This window comes from Apus apus, chromosome 3 (genome assembly GCF_020740795.1).
Source record: "Apus apus isolate bApuApu2 chromosome 3, bApuApu2.pri.cur, whole genome shotgun sequence".
Classification (NCBI taxonomy): Eukaryota; Metazoa; Chordata; class Aves; order Apodiformes; family Apodidae; genus Apus; species Apus apus.
In genome coordinates, this window is record NC_067284.1 from 45,400,639 (window position 1) to 45,419,241 (window position 18,603).

The following is an 18,603-nucleotide window of genomic DNA, read 5'->3' on the forward strand; positions in this document are numbered from 1 at the left end:
GAAGCAATGGTTACCACAATTAATGGAATCGACATGTCCATCATTTTTAACTATTGGTAAATCACCATCCTGAGCAACTACTGGGAATGCCCTGAGGCCCAGGAAGAGAACCAGAGATTGTAAACCTGAAACTATGGTAAAAATGGTAATGCATGATGAAAGGAAGCGACAAAGCTATACCGAGAAAAGATAAATACACTATGTAAGCTCCTGAACTAATGCCATTTGCTATACCTCAAACTGTAAGTGGATTTTCCCCCTCTGTACCTCCTAGGAAACTGTGGTCCATAAACAGCAAAAATCTAATTGTTGTCGCCAAAAAATGGTTGTACTTTGCAGGCACTCTTGCTCTCATAAATAACTATAGTAGAGCTTAGTATAACAATTAGGTATTTATCAAAGAGATTTGGCTATGATACTTGACAAACTATGCAATTCTGGGTGAATTACAACAAAATGCAGCTATGTTGTAACAAAAATGATTACTGTGTGAAGTGCAGTGAGCTATACTTTGCAATTAAAAATTAGCTTAAAGGAGTTTTAAAAGATGTTTTCCTTATTTCGAAACTTAGCTTTTCAAAGGGCTTCAAGGGAATTTACAGGATCTATCAGATATGTCCCATTCCTGTTCACTCCCCTGTAATTTATGCAGCTCAGAACAGCTCAGTGAGGGAGTGGAGGTACAACAGGGATAGTTTTACATGAATAAGGCAGCAGCCTGGACAAGGTTGTTCCTCTGCTCACGAGAAGTGAAATTCAATTCCTGTTGGTCTGTGCTTCACTGGATGCTTTGCTGAAACTTCTCGTTAGAGGGGAGTCTGTCAGATGGGGTGTGTTAATGCCCTGAAGGATAACCCCATTGAACATGCTCAGCAGCAGTGCTTTGTAAACTGTTGGTAGAGACAAGTAAGTCTGTGTGAGGTTTACTCTAGGTTTGTGGATCCTGGTGCTAAAATGCATCCTGAGTTTATTTGGTCTTACCTTAGCGGTATCTTAGTATGAGAAGTGAGGTCATTTTCTGTAGTGCGAGTGCCTGATGGCCTGTCCTTGGGAACAGTGCTCAGAAAAACACTGCTTTTTCAACTCTGCTTCTGGGGCATGGCACCTCCAATCTGCTTCTGACTTCATCCCTATTACTTCACAGTAATTTGAGAAAAGAAAAGCAGATCCCAAACAGCCTTAATAACACTGTTACTTTTAACACCTTTCCCCTCTGTTTTAAACATACCAACAGGCACCTGTTTTGGTTTTTTTGTTGTTGGTTTTTGTGGTTTTTTTAAGTCAATGCAAAATATTCGTTTACATGAAGAGATGCCTTCATCTATCTGAGAGACACATTTGGCTTGCACATATTACTGCTGAGCACAGGAACATTTGCTGCTGATTAGAGGGGTATGGCGCAGTTTGCAAAGCAAAGCTCCTGTACAAACAGATTTTTCCCCTTCGCCTTCTGGTGTCTCTTTCTGACTTCAGTTTTCCAGGTGCAAAATAGTCTTCACTTAGAGAAAAGACCATCTGTGTTTTGTTGGTGCTCAGAGGAATAAAACTTTGCAAATGAGACCTGATTTCTGTCCTCCTTTCTGGCCTTGATGCTGGAGTTGGTTTCATGGCTGTGCCAAGCAAACTGGCAGGGGCTGCTTGGCTTTGCAAAATCATGCTGCTCTGTGACCTCCATCCTTTTGTCCTGTAGCAGTATCTGTTGATTTCATGTATGAATTTCAGACTGCCAGAGAAATACCATTTATCCTGCAGATGGTGATAATTAAAAAATTGCATTTTGTGATGCTTTAGCTGTTAGTCAAAGGCACTGCTCTCCAGCTGCTGCAAGCAGTGGGCCTTCTCTGCTCCAAGCAAAACTGGGGGACAGAGAGAAATAATGCAGAAAGGAGGATGACTTTCTGAACGCCTTTGCTATTGCCACTTTAGTGGGCACTGTGAAACTCCTTGTGATGTAATTTCAGGGGTGATTTTGATCCCTGTGTGCAGTGCAGCCCTCTGAATCTGGACCTTTATACGTGTCCCCCTCCTGCCCATGGAGCTTGTAGCAACCAAAAGAGGTTTCCCTCAAAACTCAGCAATGTCTGTGACTTAACAGGGGGAGTAAATAATGACTGAAGTGCAGCACCTCACCTGGGAGATTTTGGTATTGAACATTTCACAGCTCTAATGTGGATTACTAATGTAAAAATGGCACCTCTCTATGGATTTGCAGTTACTTGCCTTGGGAAGAGGAGAGCTGCTGTTCCTGGGCTGGAAACCTGCCCTAATGCTCTGACACCCTGTTCTTAAACAGGGATGCTGCCTCTGGAGACACCGGGAGGAGTGCTACACGGAAGTGTTGTCATGGCTCCAGTTTGCTGGACTGTCACCTCCACTCTCAGCACGGGCAAAGTTAGTAGCAATTTCCAGAACACTTGAGTAGATTTCCATGTGCAAAAGCAGCTCCTGGCTGGAGGCCAGCAAGGACACCCCTGCCTGGGGCTGGCTGCCCCAGTGCATCTGCAAGTGGTAGGTGGCAAAGTTCCTCAGCAACTGATACGTTTTAAAAATACACATATTTTAATTTAAAAAATGCTGACTCTTATCTGATAGTTTGTGCAATATAGCAATTGTTTGCATAAATAGATTTTTACCTACCCCTAGACTCACTATTAATTTTTATTTTTTTTTTTGGTGGCATAGGATCTAATAAATTACAGTAGACAAGAAGAAAGAGGAGAGTCCAACCTTTGATCAAATGATAAAGGAATCATGTTGTTGTGAAACTTTGTTTTCCTCTGTAATGAATGTACAATATTTTTCTCCATTACTAGCTGTTGGCTGTGGAGGTGAAAATACAGATGCTGGCAACCAAGGCTGTAGAAATGAGGAAATGCTAGTACATAAAACCCTTTACACTAAAATATTAAACTTGTCCAGAAGATAAATGACCATGTTTGTTAGTAGCAGTAGGAGAGTGATGGTTTGCTGTCAGCCCTCATAGTTTATCCCATGCAGTGCATTGCCTGTGGACTAAGGGCTTGATGGATGCTCTCAACCATCCTGGCATAGCAGGAATCAAGTTCGTTTTTCATATTTAACTGAGTGAATCAAAAAAGAAACAAAAAAGGAGGCTTGATTATTAATTTGTTGAGTGTGCATGTTAGTACGGCTGCAAATCTGTGTGGCTTAGTCCACTTCAGGATCATGCAGTCTTTAAAGGACTAATGATGTGCTGCAGCACTTGTGCCTACTTGCTCCAGAGAAGTTGATATGCTTTTATAAAGTCTATATTGGAGTTTGAAGAACTGGGGTCCGCAGGTTTGGCAGCTCGGCCACGGCTGAGCTCGGGCAGCAGCAGTGTTCAAAGAAGCCAGTGAGCCCAGGGTTCGTGTTTTATTGTTCATGGTGTCTCTTTCTCTGTGCCGCTGCCTTAAAGCTTGCATCCTTTGTGGCAAGCTGCAACATGTGCACACACACACACTCTGTTTTCTGCCTCAGATGGACAGTCCAGCCCCTGTGCAATGCAGGAGCTGAGGACATGCCCTTCTACCAACCTGTTCCCATCTTTGTAGTGACTTTTCCTTGCTTAATATGGGGGAGGCAGCTGAAATGCAGCAGCTTCTCAGGGGTGTAACTGATCTGTGTTTGCAGTACCTAGAGGTTACTGTGCTCTGGGCACAGCTGGACGTGATGCTGCCTTCTCTGAGTCCTGAAGGGTTATCACTAGGTGGTATTGCCAGCATATTTGAGCTTAAGGTGAATATTGCTGAACATGTTACAAACTTTTAAAAGTGAATTTGCCAAATTGATATTGTTGTAAGGCAAGAAATAAATAATAAGCAGGTTTGCCTGCAGTCAGCCTTTTGTGGCCATTTAGAGTTGGTGATGCAACCACAGGTTGTTAAACAATTTTAAACAGGCCTGTTTTGAACCTTGTAAAACTAACATTTAATGAAGTGAAACATGGATCAATGGTAAGTTTAGTGCAGCAGCTCAGTCATATTGATTGCAAGGTTCAAAGACTTTCAGTATGGACCTGTTAAAAACCTATAATGTTAGGGCTGAAAGGATGCTAACAAGGTTTAAGAGGCAGTGTGGGTGTGTTTGTTTCCTGTTTTCAAATATCTGGAGCTTTTCAGTCAGTGAGGAGGAGTGAGAACAGGTTGGTCACCCAGGAGGTACTCCTGGATCAGTTTTATTGGGCTGCAAAGAAAGGGAGTTCTGTGCTGGTGCAGGTGTTGCTGCTGGGTGTGGAGGTGCTGATGCTCTCACTTGGTGCTTGGATTGTGCAACACTCATCTTTTGCTCCCTGTGATAATTTTGGCTGTTACATGTGTGTTCTCTGGGACAAAGTCTGAACTTGATCTGAGCATGATGGATGGTGCCCAGAGTCTCCCTCCTGCAACATGGCCCCTCCATGCTCTGTGGATGTGGCAGTGTGGATGGCCAAGCAAGGTGGTCCCGGGGCAAGGACCTTTTGGATACTGCATCTACCACAGTTGGTGTGTGGTAAAGCAGACGAGAGTATAATTTAGCTGTATTTGGCTTTGGCACACTAAAAACTGGATCCTGGCTCCAGTCTGTTCCCCTCGTGAGAGGTCTGTAATTTGTAACCACTCAAGGATGCCGGCGGCTTTTTCTCTGCTAGGCAGATATCTGCTGTGCTCTGCAGTCTCAGCCAAATCCTGCCCAGCAGCAGGGTGGAAATGGGAAGATGTATGATCAGGCAGACAGTACTGCAAAAATAAAATCAATACAGATCAGCCAGAGAGTTTTAATCTTGCCCTGTAATAACTCTCTGTCTGTCCATCTCCCATAAATGTTGCAGATGCTACATCATGGAACACTGCTCACTTGCAAATCAAAATACTGTGATGCAATATGATATGTATAAATATGTATGCACACATCAAAAATGCGCCCTCTTCTGTGCCAGTGGGTGTGTACGTGCACAGAAACAAACCAAGCAGCTTCCATGGCAAGTATAACATAGCAGTGCCTTAGGCAAATAACAGGGTCTGGGTGCTGTGTTTGACCCTGACAGTTCTGGCTTCTGTTACCTGGTCAACTGACAGTCACACCCCGAACACCTGGGTGTAAGGGGTTCTTATTTCATAAAACAGCAGCTACCTCTTCAGCTTACATTCTGACAACAGCAATAAAAACATAGCAGTGCCTCAGGGAACTGCTAAATACAGTTTGGCCTGAAGTTATAAGCTTATGTTTCCTGGACTTTTTTGTTGTGATATCTTTTTCCCTACTTCTGGATGGTGCAGGATAATTTAAAGGTCAAGTGAGCAAACCAGCAGTGGGATGGGAGGAGGAAGAGGTATCCCTACCTCTGCCACTGCAGCATAAAAAATAGAATTAGAAATAAGGGAAGTCCATAAGAAAATATAGGACTATTAAATAAAAATTAGTTTTTGCTAGACAATGGTAGATAATGCTCTTTCCAATTCTCCAATGAGGAGGAGAAAGCAATGCTGAACTAAGAAAGTGTCAGGGTGTGAGTGCAGCAGGACATTGGCCCAGCACTGGGAGCTCAGAGCTGGGTGGCTCTGCTGAAGCTCAGCACCAACAACACCCTTCAACTGGGGCCATAGGGCTCCAAGACTTCACATCTCCTCTGTGAGAAATATTGCCTTTAGGAAATTCTTTGCCTTTAGGAAATACACAAAGAGGGAGAGCTTTAATTCTGGAATGTCTTAATTCAAAACGACTGTTGGCATTGCTGCAATAACAGAAATTATGCTCATGCATAATATATTATTTATTTTATGGAGGCTGAATGAAGGAGAAAGCTCACTCTGTGTGGTATGCAAACGTTAATGGCTGGTTTGGCGCTTGATTTAACAGCTTATACTTCTAAAGACTTGACATCTTGTTTGTATTACCTAAATAGATATACACTGTTTCTGGGAGCTGTTGCTATTGCTGGGCTTTTATGACAAGCTTTAGATACAGTTTCCTTTTTAGTGGGAGAGGTCACAGGATTTCGCTAATTCCAAATACCTGACACTAACAGGAGAAAACAAATTTCATTAAATAAAAAATGGGTCAGCACTGTACAGGCTGATTATTTATAAATAGTGCTGCCAGTCAATACCTGATGGTTTATTGAACTTAATGAAACTCCTGGTAGCCAAATGTGTATTTTAAGAAGGCATTTGACCTTGGGCATCTCTCCTGCTGGGGGCATGCTGCCTGCTGCATCAGTGGTTCAAAATCAATAACCTCCAGCACTGTCCTGTGAGGGCTCTCTCATTTAAGGGTGATGCTGTAAAACGTGATGATATTCTGCTGACAAATGGCTCAATACAGATATCCCTGTGGGGAAAGGTGGGCAGGGTTATGTGGTGACTCTCAAAGTGCACTGATAATGAATGAGGAAAAAAACTGCTGGGGATGCCATTTTATCCATTTAGCACTTGGATCATCTGCCCTTGTGTCAACCTTTACCCTCGTGGTCCGTGGATGCCTGAGTGAAACCTGTTTGTCTGTTGTATTTCACAAATTTCATAAGATTGTTAGGACTATGAAATTCATACTGTTATTCCCCTGTTTTTAATAATGGTAGCAGAGTGAAGGCCCCTGTGTATAAAAGGGATTATTCTCTGTCTTGAACTGAAAACTGAGGCTGTAACCCAAAAACCAGTGCCCAAGTCTCACTTTTAGAGCTGGCTGGACATTTTAGGCTTTTGTCTATAAATAAAGTGAGGGTGAACACCAGAGAGGGAGAAGTGCTATTTGCTGCATGAGCAAATGGGGATAAACTAGCACTGGCTGTGTTTATTTTATCAATTGCAAGAGGACTTCAAGTTGGCAAAAGTGTCATCCATTAAAGGGTGAAGCAAAAAGTCAAATTTCTTTTTAAGATAAAAAGAAATCTTCTGGAGATAAAAATAAGTTAACTTAAGATAAAAATCCATCTAAAATAAACAGAAATGACAGTTCATGGAAGGGGATGTACATTGGCAGAAAGGTGGTTGGGTTGTGAAGGGCTTTTTCTGTGCCTGAAAAGTTGAAGGCTCCAGACTAACCAAGATATGGCACACAGAGGAGCTTCAGTACATGGCATTGTTTTGAGGTTATTGGCACTAATCATGGCTGAGACCGAACATGGATTTTCTGGGTTCCTGGTTTTGGGGCTGAGATGCATATCAAAGTTGAGTTGCTGTGTAAACTTAATATGAAGTAGTTTGACAAATCTGCTTATGCCAAAGAGCTGCTCTGTATCTTGAGGTTTGAAATTTACAGCCTTTCAGAAGAACAATACTGTTATTCTCTGGTAAGCATGTCTATAACTGCTGCAAATGTCCATCTTTGTAAACTGACTCTAATGTCTTTAGCTTGATGTAGACTGAAAGTAGGAGAAGCAATAAATGCAAGTGTATGAATAAATGTGTAATTGGAAATTTCCAAAATACCTTTTTAAATAATCTCTTTTTAAATGCTTTGTATATTAAAGGGCTCAGCAGGTCTCATCATAATATACAGTGTGATTAATTCAAATGAGGAAAAACAGTCGTACAGACAGGCTTTACAGCTAATAAGCAGGATGCATAAAATATGCTCTGCATCACTAAGGTATTATTGTCATCTGATATTTGCGAACTCCCATGGAATTTATTTTGCATTAACTTCTGGTAGTGCTGATGGAGTTGATGAATTATTCCCTCTTTGTCTTGAGACTTGAACTAATTCTCTGTGCAGGATTTTGGAAGTTTCTGTCACACGATTCTGAGTTCTACACATTATCAGGAGCATTGCACATAAGAAAGGTTATCCCCCCAGCATAAGCAGTAGAGGAGGCAGCAAATAGCATTCCTACATCACTGCAGGTAAAGTTGTCAATTATAAGCAAAGACAAGGAATCTGTACATCCCATTTTTTCTACTAATACATCTAAAAAGTTTGTTGCCTGTTCTAGCCCCTTGTACAATACCTATGCAATGTGTTTTGAAGTAGAAATTCTGGACCTTGGCAAAGGGGAATTCCTAGCCTGAAGGAACCTCATTGAGACACTTCCAGATGGTGAGTGTAGGGACTTTCTAATATTCAATAGATGACCTCTGGTAGAGGCTGGGGTGATGTCTTCAAGAAGAAGACATCCCAGAACATTGTCCACTTGTAGAAGACTGGGTGCTTCGATCTTTCAAAGTAAAATTTTCTTGTGTGAAAAAGAATCAAGTCTCTTTTGCTTTCGTATGTGCTTTAAGTAATCTCTTAGAGATAGCACGTTTTTGGTAACTATGAATAGTTCTAGACTTGCCTGAGTATTTCCCAGGGCTTGAGTGTGTAACCAGACCCTTCATCTATTTCAGATATTTGATATGAAAAAGTACATTGCTGTGCTGAAACAATAGACCACAAGCTATACTTACCATATGTAAAAACCCAACTCCCTCTCTAACCTGAGCATTAAATGTTGCTGGGAAAATATCTTGAGGGAAATCCCTTTAGTAAAGCCTAGGATGTAGTTTTCTTCAGTGAGCTTTGACGTTGTTTGAATACATGCCTATCCTCTAACATTGACAGAGCACCTTCCACTATTCTCTAACTGAAACTTCAGTAAACTCATTTAGCAGGAGCACTTCATTTCCCTTGCTCAATTAAAAAGCATTTTTTTGCTCTCTGGCTCTTAAAGTCATCCTTTTACAGAAAGGTTTGCTCCCTGAAAGAAAACAGGCAGAAGAAAACAGGAGTTGCTAAAGAGATAAATGACAGACTCAACCTCAAACCCTGCACTTGCAATTTATTTGAAGAAAATGTTCAGGGAGTGTGAAGACAGGACATCTGTTTCATGTTATTCCCAAAGCAACCTGCTTATTCAGCTGCAGTCATCTCCACCTGCTCCTCTAATGAGCTCAGATCTCACAGTATTTCCCGTTCACCCCTTCAGACCTGGACAGAGCTATCTGAAGCAGAGAGGCACTGGCTAAAATTTAGCATAGGGTGAACCCTCTGCATGCCTGCTAGTGGAGTATCTGTAACTCCGATGTGACTGGAGTTGTGATGGCTAAATTAGGCATCACTATACATGGTCCTAACGTGGGATGTTGTAGGTGATGTTACAGCAGCCTTGGGGCTGGCAAGAAGTTTAGGCTCTGGCCTTGAAGAAGAATTTTTCAGTGGGATCATTTCTGAGGCACCGCTGGTGTCTGACATTTACAATTGACTGCTTATGCAAACTAAGGAACAGCAGAAAGAAACTGATCCCAGGTTTTTTTGTTGTTGTTTGGTTTTTTTTGTCTTGTTTTTTTTTTTGTTTGTTTGCTTTTTTCCTTTGTCTTCCTGTTCTTTAATTTTATAAAGTAAATATCAAAAAGAAATGCTTTGCAGGTGATTTTTAGCACAGTGAGCATAATGCTTGGGGAATGCAGTTGAAATCCTTGGCCAAGGATGCAGAGTCACTGTATTTCAAAATTCATATGACTTTGGTGAAAACTCTGGCCCAAGTACTCACAGCCTGCAGAAATGTCCGCAGCAGTGGAAAAAGTGCTCCAAAATGGTGCAGTCATCTGCTTAGGCAACCTTGTTTGTACTATGCAGGGAGACGAAAGAACACCCTTGAAACTCTGCAAAAGTGATAGATCCTGGTCCAAGCCCCTGGGTCTGATGGTGTCCATGGAAGTGTGTTGTCTGTGCTCCTTAGGAGATTGGTGATTGAAAAACGTGTTCAATTGTATCTGAACACTCAAACTGACTTCTCTTGACCTGTACAGCAGCACAGTAAATGGGGCAGCAGGACAGGCAAAAAATGTTTTTTGTAGACTCCCAGAGAAAGATTCTTTCTTGGGCAAAAACATTCCTGAGAGCCTTTCTGTGTCCTTCCCTGTACCATAATTGTTATTTTTTATCTCTATAAAGTCAGATACACATTCTCAGATGCAGATGCACTTATTCAAGGGGAAGGACCTTTGGTGTTTTTCTTATTTTAAACACTGCTATTAATTTGCCAGTTACTTTGTGTGATGGCTTTTGGCTCTTGCCAGCCAGTTTTTTCTGGGCTGGTCTTGACAGGACAGGATGCATCTCTGGTGGTTTCCCAGGAGGACTCACTGCAGGATCCTTAGGATACGGGCAGTGACTAAGGAAAACAAGCAAAAAGCTGTAATTCCTTGTATTGCACCTTCCAGTAAATATTGTCAAGTAAGAGGAATGGGCAGCACTAGTACAAACCCAGGAGCCTTGAAGCTTGTGGCTGGATTCAGACACTGGGTCATGCAGCAGACTAGAACTTGCAGCCACTTTGCTGTCATACAAACAGTTTTGGCATTGCCAAGGTGAGTTGTGTAGGAACTTGAGATGGGATAGCTGTATCTGATAGCCCTGAAGGGTGTTATCTGTACTCACAGACCAAAAAGAGCATAGTGGAATAGTGGAAATGGCTTATCAGGGTCATCTGAAATACCCCCAGTTGCAAAGGAGAGAGATCTACTCTTCTGATCAAATAACCCTCCTGGTTTTGTCATCCTGTGTAAACACTGGCTTTTATTCCTTATTGGTATTTAATTTCCTTTGCCACTAATTTTTCAGACATCAGGACAAATATCAACAATGCTTTCTGGTGCCAACATAATCCTGGCTGTGAGACCAGGATGAGACACGGTGGTGGCTGCAGACTGACCTGGGCCATGGCTGCAGGCACTGGGGCTGCTCAGCAGCTTTGCTTGTGCCTCTGCTCCCCTTGCCAGGAACCTCACGTCACACTGGTGGCCCATTGCCACGTGCCCAAAGCAAGTTGCAGCCAGGCCATGAGCTGTGTCATCAGCTGTGATGGGAAGTACAGTAGCTCTTGCAGAGGGTAGGTGATTATCAAAAGACTTTCGTATAAAAGGGCTGAGTTGAAGGAGCCAGTGGGATTCTCTGTAACAGGAAATTTTGTGTCTCTGTGTTGGACCTGACTAGATGAAATTCAGCAGCAGGAACATTATTATGGGTCTGTGAAAATAAGATCTGAGAAATGCAACCACAAATAGCGTATAATGAAAGGGGATCTGCAGGGAAATGTTTCAGTAAAGACCACTGTAAGAATCTTCTTTTTTGTAATGGTAACAGCCTGATCCTCTCTCTGCTGCTGTCTTCCAGGAACAGCAGCCCCAGAGAACAGAGCTGTGACTTTCTCTGTTGGAGTGAGGGGGAGCAAATAGCTGCTTTCTCCACAGGAAAAAAAAATAATAAAAATTGGCACTCATTCACTCGCCTGATGCACAGTGTTCAGTGTGGAGCACTCAGATTGTATCTAACTGCAGAGTTTCCATTTGTAAAAAAACATCTCAGGGTAATTAGTTGTATTAGGTTTGGCCAAATGCCAGATAAAGGCTTGGATGCTAAGGTGGATAATACATTGCTATTGGCATGGTGCTTCACAGAGCCAGATATGCTCCATTTCCAACTGCTTTTGGTGTCTTTAGTGACTTGCATTACACAGCCATTGCATATACTGAGTCAGAGTAAATGGCATAGTACATAGCTAAGGGTCTTTTTCCAATATCTAATATTATAATATATGGTATTTAAGTTGATATATCTGTGGAATTAGGTATAATGGTTTTGTCTTTGTAAATGAGGTGGATATTTCCTGTTATTGGCAGTTAGGCTTGTTGGGGCAGAAAAATAAATGAGAAGAGGGAATTACAGAAGGTTGTAAACTCAGTTGAGCACCAACTATATATAATTATACTTAAGAAATTGCAATAATAGCTGGAAACTATGGCATGGTCAAGAAAAAAAAAAAGAATCCTCACTGGAAGAATGCTTTTGCTATTTGTAGCCAATTTCACATGCTAGTAACTTAGTTATACATTGATTTCTGTAAATGGTACTTTAGCTCACAAGATGGCATTTAGCATATTAAATCAAGTAAAGAGAAACATTGGACAAAGAGCTATTGGACAACACAGGGCATTCAGGGCTCTGTTCTTGCTTAGCTATTACTGACAGTGATCTGATAACTCTGTACTAGGACCATGAGAAATGGCAGGCTATAATAAAAAAACCTGCACACGATAAAAACTAGCCTCATTCTTAGCAGAAAGGACCAAAGCACAAACACTTGTCTTGAACCTAGAAATGGTCCTTCAGCCTGGGACTGAGACATGCTTACAGAGGAAATGGTTAGGTAACTAAGTATTTATCACTGCTCTGTGTATCACACCTCTGTGAATAACTAGAAATCTTCCAGACCTACTAGTGTAGTTTTTCCTCCACTGAGAAAAAAGTGATACATACATAGCAGATATTGAGACCCTTTGGAGCACTGATCCTAGTGGCTGGGAGTATTAAAGAAAGATGAATAGCAAACCAACAGAGAGTTAGAACTGACTGAGGTATTTTCCTTCCTCCTGAATGACTGAACATTTTATACACCTCTAATTCAGAAATAAGAAGAAAAAGGGAGCATCTTCAAAAAGATTCAGTTGCCATTTAGGTTAGCAGTGGCTTAGCAATTTATACCCTTCTGTTGCTCATGAACCTTGCCTGAAAATCTGACATTAATAATACGTGGCTGCAGGATGTGATGCAGTGATAGCTGCAGGTTCACTGCGTACGTAGCAGGTCAGTACCCTGCACCATACAGCTAATATCCATCATGAGCAAACCAAGTGTAAAAGATGCAAAAGATATTATGCCTATTAACCATGGGACAGGCTGTAAAGTAACTTCATATCCCCACTTAAATTCTGTCCCTTTAATTGACTCTGTCTATTGCTTTCAATAAAACAATTTATTAACTCTGTTGATACCATCATTATCTCTACCGGTCAATACATTTGTCTCAATCTAGCCTTTCTTTAGAGACAAGACAGTTCCTGATACCTTAGCAGATTATTTGCAGGTATCAGTTTTGTTTAAGCATTGTGATAACTGGCTTTAACAGGCTGATTTTGTTCCTGTAATATTCATGTTAATAACAATAACTTTTGAGAAACCCATTAGAAGTCTGTGATGGTAATTTAAAAGAAAGGTCAGATGCACCGTCCCCCATTCAATTATAATCAAGTCAGTAACTTTTGATGGATACATTAAATGATGCTGTCATCTCTGGACATAATCACAGAATCATAATTAGGCTCCTATTTCATTCAGAGTGTAGGTAACACCTGCAATGAAATGCTCTTCTAACTAAAGCAGGTGTTTTCAACAGAGAAAAAGTTTGCTGTTTTAAACTGCATTCAGCCAATACTGCGGGAGTCTGCCAATAGACAGCAACCCATAAGCTATATATAAATTAAACAATATCCCTTCATGACAAGAATATTATTAAAGCTGCAAAGTCAGACACTTAGAGGTGAGGAAATGCCAGCATCTAAGTTTCCTGGGTGACCTCAGTTTGTCCTCTCCTTCCATCATGCACATGCATAATGATGCAGTTTATAATTACTCAGCCAGAAGTTGTTATTTTGTTATGCCATATCCCTGTGTTCTGTACCCAAAACACCTTTGCTCTTGGGGCTGTGCAGAGCTGAGGGCTTGGCTCTGGTTATCACCTAAATGAATAAGGTGCTTTATGGAATAATACCAGAAGTAGATTCTTTCTGCCCTGGAAGATGTGTTAGGGATGTTGGGCTCTTGCTTCAGCAATTACTTAAATACCCCATTAAAGCCACACTTGCCACATCATGGATAAGGATATAAGAATGAACAAGTGCTGCTGGAAATGGGCTGTGGGCTTTGCATACAATACCCTGAGCAAGAATATAATGGATTTTTTTTCTGGAGTTTCCCCTGGCATTCTGTGCCTGTGAGCATATGTGTGTCTAGTGAGCTCTGGTGGGATTTTAAGCTCATTTAAAAATAGCACTTGTGCTTTATAAGGAAATACATTTATTGGGGAATTTGGAGCATCATTCTGGCAAAAAAAGCCAGGAGAAGTTTCACTGGTCATCTGCTTTTGTATTTTAAGCTTCTTTCTATATAATTCTAGTCGTAAGTAGCATAAAACATGATATTTTTTAATGCATGTTAGGAGTGTGTTATGGTTTTTACAGAACACAAATGGTAATATACGCAACTTCCAAAAAATACCCCAAAATAAACAACATGGTATGACTTTTTAAAATCAGCTTCTAACAAATTTAGCAACAATGCAGCTACAGTGGCTGATGCTGGTTGTGTATCTCACTGGCCACTTCAACAGATCTGTTCCTCTATGATCTGCTGTTTTTATGGCCAAATCTCTGACGTGAGCATGGAATGCTCTCAGGATGGCTGGAAGGAGCTCAGCCTCCACATCTGAGTATGTATAAGGGGTGTGTAAGCCTCCACATAGCCATCACCCTGGGGAACCTCTGCTGGCTTTGATAAACTCCACAGTTTTTTTCTCTGTATTAAGCCTCTGCTCCCAGTGAAGCCAAAGTACATGAAATTGGGACTGGTATATGTATGTCTCCCATGCTCCAGTAAGAGCTTCCAGCAATGTTGTGGGCATGAGGTCATATCTACATTAAGGCTGTGCTGTTTCCTCAGCTTATCTTCTCAGTCTAAGTCTTCTCAGGGTTTGTTTTTGGTTTTTTTTTTGGGTCCCTATTTTCTCATTGAAAATCTGAATGTTGTCTTTGTAACTATCATAATACTGTTTGTGTCAGAGGGTGTCTCAGCATGTCATGCTCGTACAGGACCTGCCTACCTGCCACACAGGGTTTGGTGCTTGCAAGTGCTTTTCTTGTCTCTGTGAAATAGTAGTGCAATATAGCTTTGAGCATCAGAGAAGAACTCAGGCACAGAAAATTGATAGAAAATCAGCTTTTTGGTGTTAACTCGTCAATCGCTATAATTCTATTGTATTGTGTTTCCATAGTTGTCTCTTGTTTTGAATTGATTCATTATAATAGCAAAAAAAGGCAAAAAACCTTTTATTCAAAGTTTCAAGTTTTATTTGAAGTAATTTTTTGATAGAGATGTTAGGGATGGTAGGTTAAGTTTCTGGAACAAATGTATTCAAATGTATACATGAAAAGTTCAATTGTTTTCTTTTGAAAGAAAAGTTTTTGTTTAATACTTGAGTTTACTCTTACTTCAGAAAGCAAAGGAAATCCTGATATAAAGCCAGAGACCAGGAGTCATAACAGAAGTTAAGCTGAAATTAGACATGAAAGATTTTTTTAATCTTTTGTCTCTGGAGTCTGAGAGAGCTCCTTGTCCAGTGAAGGCATCACAAAAAAGGAAATTCAGCCTTACTGAAAAATGCTTTTTTCCTCTGAGACACAAAAGAGAGTTTGAGCAGAAGTATTTTTAAGAGCAGCAGTCTTTCTTTCTCTGGTCAGACTCCGCAAAGCCACCACTTCTGGTTTGATTTGTGAGTTACTCTGCAGTTTTAAGCATCTGATGACAGATGGCCCAAATATCAGCACAGATTCCATCAAGCCCAGGAAAGTTGCCCTTGAAGACAGAGAAGGAGAGAAAGTGTTCATAACTTTAATAATTGAATATTCTACATGAACGTACAATGAGTCTAGTAAAGGTCGGATCCTGGCTTAAGAAGTTTTCAGAAATGGAGCAAAACTGTTTGGTTACCCTCAGTCTCACCTCTAGCCAAAGGATTTGCAGATCAAAGTGAGTGGCACTCACCTCCTCAGACTGATTTGGAGCATGAGGGGCTACTCTCTCCAATGGTTTTCCTTGGCTCTGAATTGTCACTTGGAGTGGTTTCTGGAAGGGTAATGTAATTCCTGTAGGCATGATCAAGCTGCTAAAGGTTGTTCAGAGAAAAAAAAAATACCACTGGTTTAATTTACAAAGACAAAACTTAACCTGTGAGGTTTGTAGCCTTAGCCTCAGTTTTCATTCTTATGGTAACAGCTGGAACCAGGAGTGTGCAGGTAGAATGAAAACACACTTGGGATTGCAAATTCACCATTTCACTTTTGTTTTCTTTGATTTTGTTTGCTCACTGTAATCTGTCAAACCTCTGTTTCAGGTCATAATCTAAAATAGGGAAGGGCATGCCTAAATTGCATAGATCTGAAAACTCACACAGTGGTTTGCTTCTCCAGGCTAGAATATCATTAAACTCAGCAGAAAAGTGCTGCAAATGTAGTGTAAGTGAAAGCCATGTCATACTCATGGTGTATAGGCTGTGTTTATGAGACAGATATCTCAAAGATGACTATATGCTAGTCATGCTTGCAGCTCAGGAGCATCCTTATACTCTTGTATAAAGTATATCACCTTCCCAGGCTCATAAAGTTGTTGGTTGTTTTTTTCCTGAGTTGGGCAAGTGACTGAAGCTCACGTGTTGCAGCAAATTAGCTCACGGTCATCTCGTTGGCACACTGGTTTGCCATTTGCAATTAAATCTAAATGTATACACATGCGTCCCCAAAAGACAAATACTGCTAGTAGTGACCAGGTGACAGGAATCCAGCTTCTCAACTCCTTTACTTTCTCTGAGTTTTTAAGCATGGAAAGTTACATGATGCACCAATCTGCAGGAATCTGCCTGCTGCCTCTTAATTGTGTACTGTAATCAGCCTCTTGTTTGCAACTCTGCAATGACTGAGCTATGTCTCCAGCTGAGGGCACGACAGGAACCAACTCTGCAGGCAAAGGTGTGAAGGAAGCTGAAGTACTGCTGAAAGCCTCTGCCTTGATGCTCTGAGGCTGACTGGGGTTCTGTGAGTGTAACTTTTTCTAAACTTTGTCTCTCAGCATGTGTTTTATAGTGTATTGATTAGTAAAGGAAGCATAAAATACTGTAAAAGCCCATATTCTCTTTGGCAGTTTTCATTACCCAAGGAAAACTGGACCCAAAGGGCTGGGGTCTTAAAAAGCTTTAATTACCTATAAAGATATGCATGACCCTGGATTCATTTGAAGTCAGGAGAAATAGGAACCACTCAGTATTTCACAGGAATTTACAGGCTCACAGGAATTACCCTGTGATATACACCACAATAAACTTCTGCAGGGATTAAACTGGGTGAAGCAGGAGAAACTTTCATTGCATCATCCAAGGTGAAAGAGCTACAGTGTAGTTCTGCTTTCCCAAAAACAGGGAGAGCAAAGCACCTGTACTCTTGCCTTTGCTTTCCTGTGCATTAGTAGAAATCTGTGTATAAGCTCTGTAGACAAATGAGGGTATTTGCAGTTGTGAGAAAACACACTTCACCCAAAAAGCAATAAAAGTGTTGCAGAAATGAATACTTTTGGGGATGGTCCAAGAGAGACGTGGCTTTGTTGGTTCACAGTGTCTATGGTTCGGGTGGTCTGCTGCCTGGAAAAGCAGAAATGTGAGGGCAGAAATGACAAAATAACCACAACACTGAACTAAAGTGCGATGTGCTCAGAAAGTAACTGAACACGATATTATGTGTTTGCATTTTGTAGCCATGAAATTATTCTTTTGGAAGGGCTGTAGCAGATAAGTATAGCCCTGAGGCTGCTTCAGCCTCATGGAGAAGATCTGCCTATAATGTTGGATAGCTCTTTGGATCCTTACTGGAATGTTCAGTTTACCAGAATCCTTTCTGGAGCTTTAGCCTTTCTCTTCTAAAACAATTATTCCCAACCTTGATGAGATCTCATGAAATATAATCTGCATAAATGTAATTGCTGCAGCCTTGTCTGGATTTAAATATGTGCTGTTGTATCTGAGGGCACCAAGGAATGGTTGTGTGTTTTTATTCAAGGCAAAATTTCTTAAATTCATGACAGTTTTTTGAAAAAAAAGTGTTAACGTGGAGTGAAAATCTTTCATGGGGAAGTGGAAGAGTGAAATAAATATGAACTTGTATCTTAGTTGTCTCACTTTTTAAAAGTGAGGCCATAAATTTCTAGAGTGGCCATCTAGATGCTAAAAGGTGTAACTTTTACAACTCATTACAGCACATTTTCTCCTTTATGTCAAATAAAACAGTATAGATGTTCTTGACAATACACCTCTGCAACTGCCTGTAATATAAACCTCAAGTTTATTCCCTCAAACTAGGTTATCGGGGGGCTCTGTTTGATTTAGGTTGTTTTACGAGTATTTGTGATGGGCAGAAGTTGGAATGAGCTGTAAATACTTGATGGATAGTGATACCAGATCAGGAAAATTGTAAAAAGATCATGGATTCTAAGTTTTCTTATGGTGTTTAACTGGACTGGGTGGCCTAAACCAGAACTGCATTCCTGTGGGTTGTGCTTGACTAGGAAAATAGTTCTATGCTGCAAATGAAGTTTTGGTCCTCTTTTCCTTTACTGTGGGGGGTACTGCATCTTGATGGTGCAGAAAGTGAACCTAGAGAAACACAAGAAGTACAAATGCAATTAAATGCAATAAAATAAAACTCACATGCAGTTCTCTGCCTAGGTGAGAAGAAGATAGTGAGCTGCCAGACCAGACCAAGGAGTGTTTGCTCCTTCTGACAGCATGCTGACTCCAAAAAAAAGGTTTTAAAGCCAGGGACAATATTGCTTCTAGGAGTAATTCAAGCCACAGATAATAGGCATGGGGAAGGATCTTGGCTGGCTCTCCCAGACCTGTTTATTGTGTGCTGCTTACTCCTCACTGCAGAGCAGATGGTATCTGCATGAGGTACCAACTTTGAGAGCAAATATGTTTGCAACCCAGGCAGAGTTTTGCCAGCTGTCAATATGTTTGTTGTTCACATGGTGAAAACTGGGCCCAATTAC